The sequence below is a fragment of the Callithrix jacchus genome, chromosome 2 (genome assembly GCF_049354715.1).
Source record: "Callithrix jacchus isolate 240 chromosome 2, calJac240_pri, whole genome shotgun sequence".
In the NCBI taxonomy this organism is placed as follows: domain Eukaryota; kingdom Metazoa; phylum Chordata; class Mammalia; order Primates; family Cebidae; genus Callithrix; species Callithrix jacchus.
The window spans coordinates 43,613,702-43,625,320 of NC_133503.1; the positions used below are offsets into that span (position 1 = coordinate 43,613,702).

Sequence of the window (11,619 nt, forward strand, 5' to 3'; positions counted from 1 at the left end):
GAATGTAGCCACCACGGTTTACATTTTTTTTAATTACCATTACTTATCTCTTGTTTGGCAATACCTAAAAATTTATGAAACTATTTGAAAAATTGGAAGTCAGAATACCTCTTTCTATCATCCATTATCTGTATAATTCCTTTGCCATCAATCAAATCCTTCTTTTTTCCAAATCCTTTAATCTTGGCAAAACAAGGAGAAATGGCCTCTGAAACATTTCCTCCAGTAAATTGGTGTCCTAGTACTACCCATTAGAAACTTCAGAGAATAAACTACACTTAGACTGAGAAGGAAAGGCAGCCTTGTTACAATTAGCTGCCTCATTTTAAAGCATTGCTATGCCTTTGACTTACAGGCACAGTGAAGTTATTGAGAACTAGAACTGGGTACTCAGACAAACCTGGGTTTAGTTCCTGCCAAATACTGCACTTCCAATTGTGTGACCTCTGTAATTGAAATAATTACTGTAACTACATCAAGGGGTACTTGCAAGGATAAAATCACACATTATGTAAATGACTGTACTAATTTACATTTCTACCAACAGTGTGTAAGAGTTCTGTTCTCTCCACATACTACCCAATACTTGTTATCTTTTTTTTTTTGATAATAGACATTCTAACTGGAGTAAGATGATGTCTGATTGTGGTTTTGATTTGCGTTTCCCTAATGATAAGTGATGTTGAGCATTTCTTCATACACCTGTTGGCCATTAGTTTATCTTACTTAGAGAAATGTCCATTTAGTTTCTTTGCATGTTTTGTAATTGGATTATTTAGTTTTCTTTTTTCTTTTTTGGTTATTGGATTGTTTTTTACTTATATGTCTAGTTTTAACCCCTTTTCAGATGTATCACTTGTAGATATTTTCTTCTATTCACTAGGTTGTCTTTCCACTTTATTGATTGTTTCTTTTGCTGTGCAACAGCTTTCTAGTTTAATGTAATCCCACTTGTCTATTTTTAATTTTGCTGTCTGCATTTTCAGTGTTAATTTAAAAATCATTGCTCAGCCCAATGTCATGAATTCTTTCCCCCATGTTTTCTTCTAGTAGTTTTATAGTTTGTGGTCTTACATTTAAGTCTCACATTCATTCCAAGTTGATTTTTGTATATGGAGAAAGATAGGAGTCCAGCTTTATTCTTCTGCATGTGAATATTCAATTTTTCCAGTACCATTTATTGACGATACTGTTATTTTCCCAATGCATGTTCTTGTCACCTTTGTAGAAAATCAGTTGGCTTTAAACGTATAGATTTATTTCTGGGATATCTATTCTGTTCCATTCATCTATGGGTCTGCTTTTATGCCAATACCATGTTATTTTGGTTATTCTAGTTTTGTTGTATATTTTGAGGTGAGGTATTATGATGCCTCTAGCTTTGGTTTTGTTTTATTTTTTTTATCAAGATTACTTTGGCTATTCTGGATCTTCTGTGGTTCCTCTCAAATTTTAAGACTTTTTTTCTTTCTGCAAATAATGTCATTAATATTCTGGTGGACACTGTATAGAATCTCCAGAATGCTTTGGGTATTAATAACATTTTAACAATATCGATTTTTCCAATTTGTGAACACAGAAATCTTTTCATTTGTTTGTGTTCTCTTCAGCTTTTTTCTTCAGTATTTTATGGGTTTTAATGTAGAGATCTCTCACCTCCTAGGTAAATTCCTCTTTAGATGTCTTATTTCCTAGCAATTATAGATGGAATTGTTTTCTCAATTACTTTGTCAGATAGTTCACTACTTGCATATAACAATGCAATGGATTTTTGTGCATTGATTTTTATCCTAAAAACTTCAGTTTGTTAGTTCTAAAAGGAATTTTTTTGGGGGAGTCTTTATGGTTTTCTATAAACATGATCATGCCATCTGCAAACAAGGACAGTTGAACTTTCTCCTTTTCCAATGTGGATGCCTTTGATTTCTTTCTCTTAGCCTGATTGCTCAGACTAGGATTTCCAGTAGTATGTTCAATAGAAGTGTTGAAAGGAGCCTTCTTTGTCTTATTCCAGACCTTAGAAAAAAAATTTTCAATTTTTTCTGTTCAGTATGATGTTAGCTGTAAGTTTGTCATATAGGGCCTCTACTGTGTCGAACTATAGTTTCTATACGTAATTTGTTGAGAATATTTATCATGAAGAGATGTTGCATTTTATCAGATGTTTTTCCTGCCTTTTCTGAAACATTCATATGATTTTTTTCATTCTGTTAATGTGATGTGTCATGTTTACTGATTTGCATATGTTTGACCATCTTGCATTTCTGAGATGAATCTTACTTGATCACAGTGGATGATCTTTTCAGTTTGCAGTTGAATTTAGTTTGCTATTATTTTGTTGAGTATTTTTGCATCTATGTGCATCAGGAATATTGGATGACTGGGTGCTGCGGCTCACAAATGTAATACCAGCACTCTGGAAGGCTGAGACAGGAGGACTGCTTGAGTGCAGAAGCTCAAGACCAGTATGATTGCATAGGGAGACCCCTACTTCTACAAAATAAATAAATAAATAAATAATGTAAAGAGGCCGGGCGCGGTGGCTCAAGCCTGTAATCCCAGCACTTTGGGAGGCCGAGGCGGGTGGATCACGAGGTCAAGAGATCGAGACCATCCTGGTCAACATGGTGAAACCCCGTCTCTACTAAAAATGCAAAAAAAAAAAATTAGCTGGGCATGGTGGCGTGTGCCTGTAATCCCAGCTACTCAGGAGGCTGAGGCAGGAGAATTGCCTGAATCCAGGAGGCGGAGGTTGCGGTGAGCCGAGGTCGCGCCATTGTACTCCAGCCTGGGTAACAAGAGTGAAACTCTGTCTCAAAAAAAAAAAAAAAAGAAAGAAAGTGGGTCCCCCAGCTAAAGAGGGGTAGGGAGTGATTGATGCAAATGTTTTATTACCTTTGAAAGCTTCATTCGAACTGCTAGGCAGGGCTGCTGGCCAGACTGCCCCGTTTCAGCAGCCTGAGCCCGCCGCCACCGCCGCCCGGGCTCTACTTCAGCCCCAGCGCTGCTGCCGTGGCCGCCGTGGGCCGGTACCCCAAGCCGCTAGCGGAGCTGCCCAGCCGGATGCCCATCTTCTGGCCCGAAGTGATGCGGAGGCTGCCCTGAAGGGATGCACGCCTAGCCTGTACCCCTCATCAAGGATCCATGTTGTTGGACAAAGACGGGAAGAAAAAACACACACAACCCACTTTTTCCGGACTTTATTCACCCTGGAGAAGACTTTCGAACAAACAATACTTGGCGGGGTCCGAGAGGGCTCGCTTGGCCTATTCGTTGGGGATGACGGAAAGTCAGGCCAAGGTCTGGTTCCAGAACCGCCGGACCAAGTGGAGGAAGAAGCACGCAGCCGAGATGGCCACGGCCAAGAAGCAGCAGGACTCGGAGACCAAGAGGCTCAATGGGGGCCTCGGAGAAGAAGGAGGAGGACGACGACTACAAGCCTCTAGATCCCAACTCGGACGACGAGAAAATCACGCAGCTGCTGAAGAAGCACAAGTCCAGCAGCAGCGGCGGTGGCCTCCTACTGCGCGCGTCCGAGCCCGAGAGCTCATCCTGAGGGCCACCGCCCGCCGCACTTGCCCGGCTCTGGCCTCCGCCTCTGGGACCTCCAGGCGCACGGGGACCGCGTGCGAGCTGCGCCTGCCCGCCCCTCGGGCCCCGAGGACCCTTTGCTATTTTTGGATGTACATATCTATTTTTTTAACCTTGAAGTTGTGCGAGGGGATGTGGGGGAGAGAGACTTGGGGATTGATGAGGCAAGAAAGACCACCAAATGCACTGCATAAATGACGCTACTGAAACCAGCAGCCGGGTCAGGGTCCCAGCGCCATCCCCATCGGCTGACAGCGGCCTCAGCGCCCGGGTCCCCCTCGCCCCCATATTTTGCCCCTCGGGCAGCGGGGTAGGAGGCGCTGAGAGGTATTGTGGAAGGGTCCAAGCCCACTGCACTGGGGAACCTCGGAGCCAAGCGGGAAGCCGCAGCCACCGATGGGAAGAGGGACGTTTCCCCCCCCCCCCCACACACACACACTGCTGTGCGACTAAAGTAACCTGTTGAAGGCTCTTTGTAAATAAATCGTGAGTTAGTTACACACACACGCCTAAAGAAAGTAAAATAATAAAGTAAATAAAGTAAAGAAATGGATTCATACACTAAGTCCCATAATGCCTTTTCGATTTATCCATATTGTTGAGGGCAGCTGGGTGATCTTGGCTCACGGAAGCCTCGCCCTCCCAGGCTCAAGAAATCCTCCCACCTCAGCCTCCCATTAGCTGGGACTATAAGCCGGGCCCGGGGAGTGAGGGGGTGGGGGTGGGGTTGCGGCACCACAGCCAACACAGCCAGCTTCAGGGGGCGCCACCGTTGCCGCCCCCGCTGCCGCGAGACCCACAGCCCCACAACCACCCTGGGCAACCGCCCCAGAAGCCACAACTGCCATGGGCAACCGCCCCAGCCACCACAACCGCCATGGGCAACGCCCCCGCCAAGAAGGACACAGAGCAGGAGGACGTGAAAGAGTTCCTAGCCGAGCCAAAGATTTCCTCTACAGATGGGAACACCCGGTTCAGAACACCGCCAGCTCGGATCAGTTTGAACTGCTCAAGACGCTGGGCACCGGCTCCTTTGGGCGGGTGGTGCTGGTGAGGCACCGGGAGAGCGGCAGCTACTATGCCATGAAGATCCTCAACAAGGAGAAGGTGGTGAAGCTGAAGCAGGTCGAGCACGTCCTGAACGAGAAGCGCATCCTGCAGGCAATCGACTTTCCGTTCCTTGTCATGCTCCAGGTCTCCTTCAGGGACAGCTCCAACCTGTACCTGGTGATGGAGTACGTGCCAGGTGGGGAGATGTGCTCCCACCTATGGCGCGTTGGAAGGTTCAGAGAGCCCCATGCCTGTTTCTATGCCTCCCAGATCATCCTGGCCTTCCAGTACCTGCAATCTCTCAACCTCATCCACCGTGACCTGAAGCCCAAGAACATCCTCATCGACCAGCAGGGCTACCTGCAGGTGATGGACTTCGGTTTCGCCAAGCACGTGAGGGGCAGCACTTGGACTCTGTGCGGGACCCCCGAGTACCTGGCCCCCGAGATCATCCTGAGCAAAGGCTACAACAAGGTCCTGGGGGTGCTCACCTACGAGATGGCCGTGGACTTCCCACCCTTTTACGCCAACCAGCGGATCCAGATCTACCAGAAAATCGTCTCTGGGAAGATGCGGTTCCCCTCCCACGTCAGCTCTGACCTCAAGGACCTGCTGCGGAGCCTGCTGCAGGTGGACCTCACCAAGCCCTTCGGGAACCTCTGGAACGGGGTCAGCGACATCAAGAACCGCAAGTGGTTGGCCACAACCAACTGGATCACCATCTGTGAGAAGAAGGTGGAAGCTCCATCCCGAAGTTCGCAGGCCCTGGGGATGCCAGTAACCTTTACAACTACGAGGAGGAAGAGATTTGGATCTCCATCAACGAGAAGTGTGCCAACGAGTTTCCTGAGTTTTAGGGGTGTGCTTGTGCCCCTGTGGGTTTTCTTTTCTTTTTGTTTCTCTCTTTGGTGGGTGGGTGGGTGGCAGGGTTGGACTGAACAGCCAGAGGGCTCCAGAGTTCCTTGCATCTAGTTTCACCCCAGACCGCACCCTCCAGGGTTGGGGTAGCAGGAAGCCCAGATATTTAGAGGGACAGAAACACCAGCTGCTCCCTCACCCCCTGTGTCTTACTGGGCCCTCTGTGCTTCTCCCTTCCTCCTCCTGCAGAGTCCCCCTTGCCACAGTCCACTTCTACCTGTTTCAAACGAGTTTCTCAGCTCTATTCAGGCCAGGTCTTGCCGGTGTATCCAGGAACAGGGTGTGGAAAGGGACTCAAACTTAACTCCAGCACAAAGCAGGCACCGCTTGCTAAGAGAGGATGAATGAAAAGCACACCTGCCTTTCAGAGTAATCCTGCCTGGGAAGGAGAGAGGTTTAGTGCCATGCTCAGTGGGCTGCTTGCTAAAATTAAAAAAATTTTTAAATAAAAACAATTAAAAATAATAAAACAAACAAAAAATAATATTGGCATATAGTTTTCTTACTTTTTACTGGTTGTTCTGTCCTTTTCTGGTTTGTGTATCAGGATAATGAGGGACTCTTAGAATGAGTCTAGTAGTATTCCCTTCTCACTAATTTTCTTAAGTAGTTTGAGGAGAATTGGCATGGGTCCTTCCTTTAATGTACAGTAGAATTCAGTACTAAAGCCATCAGGCACTAAACTTTCCACCAACAGAAGACATTTTATTACTGATTCAATGTCCTTACTTGTTATTGGTCTATTCAAGTTTTCTACTTCTCCCTTATCCAATTTAGAAGAGTTATACAAGTTCAGGAATGTTTCCATTTCTTCTAGGTCACCCATTTACTTGGCATATAATGATTCAAATTGGTCTCAGACTCTTTTATGTTTCTGTGATTTCAGTGGTAATGTCTCTTTTTTCATCTCTGAGTGTTTGAAGAGTCTTTCTCTTTTCTTCTTAGTTGGCCTAGCTAAAAGTTGTCAATTTTGTTTATTTTTCAGAAAACCACTTCATTGTTTAATTGACTTTTTTTTTGCACTTTCTGTCTCTAGTTTATTTATTTTAGTTCATATCCTTAGTATTTTCTTCCATTCTTAATCTTGTGGTTCTTATTTTTCTAGTTCCTTGAGGTGCATAATTCGATTTTTATTTGTGATCTTTATTATTTTATGATGCAGGGGTTTATTGCTATAAACATTTTTTAAAATTGCTTTCCATGTATCCCAAAAGTTTTGGTGCACTGTGTTTCTAGTTTCATTTGTCTCCAGAAATTTTAAAATTTTCCTTTAAATTTCTTTATTGACCAATCATTTATTCAGAAGCATATTATTTAATTTCCTTGTATTTGTAACTTTCCAAATTTCCTTCTTTTGTTGATTTTTAGTTTTATATTATTGTAGTCAAAAACAGACTTAAAAATATTTTTATTTTCTTAAATTTGTTAAGGCTTGTTTTGTGGCCTTATGATCACTCCTGGATAATGTTTCTTGTGGTGATGAGAAGAATGTGTATTCTGCAGCTGTTGGGTTAAATGTTCTGTAAAAGTCTATTATGTTTATTTGGTTTACTGTGTTGTTATTAGCTGATGTTTATTTCATTGTTGTCTAAATGATCCATCCACTGCTGAGAAGGGAGTATTGAAATCACCAAGCACCCATCCCTCCAATATTCTTGTTGAACATAAATGCAAAAATACTCAACAAAATAATAGCAAACTAAATTCAACAACACATTGAAGAGATCATCATACACTATGATCAAGTGAGATCCATCCGAGGAATGAAGGATGGTTAAACACATGCAAATCACTAAATAGAATAGAATATATTGTATTGTATATTTCTCTTTTATATCTAATAATAATTGCTTATATATTTGGGTGCTTCAGTGTTAAGTGCATATGTGTTTACAATTACGACAACTTCTTGTTGAACTGACCCCTTTATAATTTTTCCTTTTATAGTTTCTAACTTAAAACTCATTTTAGCTGATGTAAGTGTAGCTACTCCTGCTGTCTTTTGGTTTCCAATTGCATAGAATGCTTTTCATTCCTTCACTTTAAGTCTATGGGTGTTCTTGTCGGTGATGGGAGCTTTTCCTTCATTTGGCCACTTTGTATCTTTTAATTGAAGAATTTAATTCATTAACATTCAAGGTTATTATTAATAGTTAACAACTTATTTCTACCATTTTGTTATTTGTTTCCTGGTTGTTTTATAGATCATTTGCTTTATTCTTCCTCTTTTATTATTTCTCTTTCTGAAATAATAAAAGTTTGGTGGTTTCCTATAGTAATAAGATTTCATTTTTATTTTTTTTCATTGTGTATATGTTGTGATTTTTTTTCTTTATGTAGATATAGTGGGGCTTACATAAAAATCTTAAAGTTACAATGAGTACCCTAAACTAATAACTTAACTTTGGTTGCATACAGTTACTTTAGATTTTTCCCTTTCCCTAAATTTATAATTTTGTTGCCTTAATTTAGATCTTTTAATATTCTGTGTGCCCCTTAACAACTTATTGTAGATATCTTTGTTGATCATTTTGACTTTTAACCCTCAAACTGAAGATTAGAAAGATTATTTGCCACCATTACATTAATTAGTATTAAATTTATTATGAGTTTATCTCTAATAATGAGGTTTAAACATTCATATGTTTTCATATTAGTAATTATTCCTTTGCTTCAAATATTCTCTTAGACATTTCTTGTAAGATCAGTTTTGTGGTGATAAACTTCCTCAGCTTATGTTTGGAAAGACTTAATTTCTCCTTGATTTCTGAAGGATGGCTTTCCTTGGCATAGTATTCCTGGCTGAAAGTTTTTTCTCTTCTTCTTTCAGTTCTTTGAATATATTATACCATTCTCTAATAGCCTACAAAGTTTCTGCTGAGAGATCTGCTGAGTGTCTGCTGGTAATTTCCTTACATGAGACTTAATGTTTTCTCTTGCTTCTTTTAGAATTATCTCGTTGTCTTTCATTTTTGACAGTTTTATTATAACATACCTAAAGAGAACCTCTTTGGGTTGACTCTATAATGCGTCCCTTGAGACTCATGGATCCAGATGTCTCTATCTCTCCCAGTAGTTGGGGAGCTTTTAGCTTATTTTGTTAAATAAGCTTTCTGTGCCTTCTCCTTTCTCTGTCTCCTCCCTCTGAAACTCCTATACTGCCAACATTTGTCTGCTTACGCTTTATTTACTCTTTCATTCTTTTCTCTTCTCTTTTTGAGAAGTGAGTTATTTTAAAAGAGCTGTGTTCAGGTTCAGAAATCACTTCTTCTGGTTGATCCAGTCTGCTATTGAAGCTATTATATTTTTTATTTCATTTGTTGATTTCTTCCATTCCAATTTTTAAATCTATTTCATTTCTGAATTTATTTTAGGTCATTAATTCTTTTTCTGGCATTTTTGAATTGTCTGTATTCTCTGGCATCTTTCTGAGTTTGCTTAAGATAGTTATAGTTATAATTTTTTTATTTTTTTATTATACTTTAAGTTCTGGGGTACATGTCCTTTTCAGGAAATTCATAACCTTCATTTCTTTGAGATCAGTTATTCATCTCAAATACTGAAGAATTATTTTGCTTGTTAGGTAGTGTCATATTTCTTTGCCTTTTCATGTTTCTTGTGTTCCTGTGATGACACTTTGCATCTGGTTAACTGGTCGCCTTTGTGTTATATACAGTGGCTTTCAAAGAAAAAGACTTTCACCTACAGATGTGTCTTACGGTATCAGTTTGGTAGGGTACGTTGGCTTTGGGTCCAGCTGGATGTAATATTGTAATTTCCATGCAGTTTTTTTTCAGCTGTAGTCAACTCAAGGAGGCCCGTGAGTGACTTAGTGGTCTAGACTACAAGAGTTAGTGTGGCTGGTCCCATGGCTTTGGGCAGGGACCACCTGGAAGCAGCATATCTGGCTGGTGAGTGCACTGGTGGCACATAGAAGCCAATCCACAGACAGAGGGTGGGGAACCCCTGGAATTGGCATACCTTGCTGGTGACCATCTGGAAGTACTTTATGTCTGGTCTACAAAGAGTTTGAGGTTCCTTAGAAGTGGTTCACCCAGCAGGTGAACGCTGCTGTGGTAACAGGAGCTGAATTACTGGTTCAGGTTGGGACTCCCTGGGGAGCAGTGCACTTCACTGATGAATCTACCAACTATGACTGCAGCTAGTCCAAATTTTGCTTCTCTATGGAGCAGGATCACCTGTTCCTTCGGGGACAGGATGCTGTATGGACTCTAATGCTTGAGCACTGAACTTAGGCTCTGAGAGGTGAGGATCAGGGTGATGCATTCACTAGGATATGGAAGGCAGAGGACCTTGTAACAGCTTGTTCTGAGAGTGTAGGTAGCTGTAGTAGTATAGCAGGAGAATGGTGCATTATCATGTGTGAACATGTTGTAATGGCAGCATAGCATCTATAATGAGATGCAGTAGCTACTAGCTTCCAGAGCAGGATGCATTCTAGCTGTGGCTGTAGTTTCAAGATGGCACTATGCAGCTCCAGCTTGCGTCATGGGGCAAAGGGAGGACAATGTGTGTTCCTTCGCTGGGGCAGTACAATTCACGGGCATAGGGAAGATTTTTTAAACTGGGTTCAGGGATTCTGGGGACTGCAGGATTCACAGTAGCAAAGACTACAGATGTCTACAACATTAATGAGAACTGCTGGAGCCTTCAGCTTACTTTTTCTCCACTGAATAAAGTGCCTTCTTGTTCTGAGCTAATCTCATCTGAGAAGACATTGTGGTAGAGGCAGAACATTTTGTTTGATTCCATATGTCACCCCTTTTCAAGGTATCTTAGTTGCACAGGTTTTTCTTCTCTCCCTGCTGTCCCCTAGTGCTCTCTTTCAAACACTCCAGCTTAAATATAGTTGTTTGTTCATTGTTTTCATCATTTTTTGTGGGAGATACAGGTCTTAGTTTCCTCTAGTCAGCCATCCTATTCTACCTCCTTCTATGCTATGTATTTTACTGTGAACCTAGCCAACTTATTCTTCAAGCCAGTCGTAGATGTATATATGCAATTATATATTTTATATATATACTATATATACGGTTTATATGTATATATAATTATATATACAAGTTGATTATATATAATATAATATTACATATTATATATTATATATATTATATGTAATATAAATATATATTATATATAATATAGGTATATTATATATACATATATGTTATAAAATATATATAATATTATATATATATTATATATACTTATATTATAAAATATATATAATATATATTATATATACACATATATACATATAAATATATGATTTATAATATACATATATAATATAAATATATATTATATACTTATATATAATATATAATAGTATATATTATATATGCAATTATAAGTATTAGCATTTCTAAAATCTCCTTTTGTTGTTGATACTTGGAGAGTATGTCTACCAGAGTACACAAAATATATTCAGAAGTAAGATTCCACTGAATCAGGAACTTCTTTGAAAACAAGAAAGAAAAAAGAAAAAAGTACAGAAAAATTAGCAAAGGTAGCAATAATCATCCTCGAGGAATTGGTGTCGTTTACAATTATTTAATTTACTGCAAGCAAGCATCTTCTTTATTGAGAAAAAATGTGTTATAGCAGAATTGGAAAATTAAAAAGCAAATCTGGTTAGTTTCATTTCACCTAAAACAAAGTAAAATATAAAAACAGAAAATTGGGTCAGTTTTCCAAAAGCTCATTACAGTTTAAGGTCTTCCTTTGCCTTTTTTAATGGGCTGAAGTTCTGGCCTTAATCCTTGGGGACAGAAAAAAGTATATGTGAATGTATAGATTTAGCCCTTAAACAGTAAGTGAGTTTTAGAAGCAATCTCTATGGTGGTCTAATTGTCTAGGCCTTAGAATGACTTTCTGGGAAGAGAGACAAGGAGAAGTAATTTGCATCATGCCTGCCAGGCACCAAAGGGAAGATTCTTTGAATACTAGCTCACCTACAGCATAAGACTTCCTAAAGGAATAGGAAATTCATTTCAAGCATTTTGTTAACTGCCTCATCTGTATCTTTTCTGGGAAATT

General features: G+C 40.3%; 2 pseudogenes; both read left to right on the forward strand.

The window, feature by feature from the left end:
- Nucleotides 1-201: 201 nt before the first annotated feature.
- Nucleotides 202-3,690, forward strand: LOC100397341 (homeobox protein Nkx-6.1 pseudogene; annotated as a pseudogene).
- A 737-nt stretch (nt 3,691-4,427) lies between these two features.
- On the forward strand, nt 4,428-5,635 carry LOC100402906 (cAMP-dependent protein kinase catalytic subunit gamma-like; annotated as a pseudogene).
- Nucleotides 5,636-11,619: the final 5,984 nt, after the last annotated feature.